This window comes from Aureococcus anophagefferens (genome assembly GCF_000186865.1).
Source record: "Aureococcus anophagefferens unplaced genomic scaffold AURANscaffold_72, whole genome shotgun sequence".
NCBI classification, from domain to species: Eukaryota; class Pelagophyceae; order Pelagomonadales; family Pelagomonadaceae; genus Aureococcus; species Aureococcus anophagefferens.
The window spans coordinates 15141-16460 of NW_008705623.1; positions in this window are offsets into that span (position 1 = coordinate 15141).

The following is a 1320-nucleotide window of genomic DNA, read 5'->3' on the forward strand; positions in this document are numbered from 1 at the left end:
AGGCCCGCGTCCGCGCGGCCGTCGTCGACCTCCTCGGCGACCTCGCGACGGACGCCCACGCGTGGAAGCGCTGCGGCGAGGAGAACCTCGAGACCGGCGACTTCGACTTCCTCCCGGACTGGTTCCTCGAGCCCCTCGACGCGAAGCTCGCGCTACAGCGCGGCCTCGCGCACACGCAGATGCTCTGCTCCTTCATCCACGAGCGCCGCGACGCGGACGCGCGCGCGGGCGCCGCGTAAACGCCGGCGACCGTTGCTTTNTTCCGGCCGAGTGTGCCGACGCGCTCGGCGGTCGACGAGACCTCTTCGCGCCCCGACGCGAACGGGCCCGGCGACTCGACTCCTCGGGCCCGGGGCACAGTCTATACACATGGCGCGCACGGGGGCGCGCGGACTTGGCCCTGGGCGACGAGAGGGAAGGGGAGGGATGCTTGGTACCCCGGCCGCCGCGGCGTGCGAGACGCGGGCTCAGGTGCCCGCGGCCCGGCTACGCGGGGCGGAAGAGCGGCAGGGCCTACGCGTTCGAACGGAAGACCTCGTCGAGGAGAGCGGAGTAGCCCGCCTGGCCGGAGTCACCACGGGACGAGGCCCGGCCCATCCTGCCGCGCAGGCCGCCGGCGCGGCGCCGCGGCGGCGCCGCCTCGGTAGCACCCGGCGGTTCCGGCGCCACGGCCGGCTCCGTCCGCGTGGCCGAGTTCTCCGGCGGCGCCGCCGCGGCGACCTCCATGACGGCCTCCGCGGTCGCGGCGGCGTCGGCGGCGGCGGCGGCCGTGGCGGCGTCGGCGGCGTTGGCCGCGGCCGCCGCGGCGGCCGCGGCCGCGGCCGCGGCCGCGTCGGCGGTGTTGGCCGCGGCGGCGGCGGCGGCCTCGGCGGCGTCCCGGGCCTCGGCGGCGGCGGTCTCCTCGAAGTGGCGGAACGCCTTGGACCGCGGCGAGCCGTCCGCGAAGCAGCCCGTGTCGGTGAGCGACCCCGAGCCGAGCGCGGTCACGACGGGCGTGCCGCGCGGCTTGTCCGCGTCCACGGGCACGACGTTCGACACGCTCCGGAGCGCCGCGCGCGCCCCCGGGACCGCCGCGCGCAGCATCTGATCGTGCGTCTCGCGGTGGTTTTCCGGCGCGGCGGCGACGATGTCGCCGATCGTCCGCCCGGCCGTGGACAGGATGCCCTCCGGGGACCGCGGCGACCACAACTGGGACTGCGACGAGACGAAGCCGAGGTTCCGCACGACGACCGTCCGCACCGTCAACGCCTCCTCCATGCCCGGCGAAAACGTCACCGCCGGTGCCACTCGCACGCTCTGCGGCGGCGTCGGGGCGCGCGA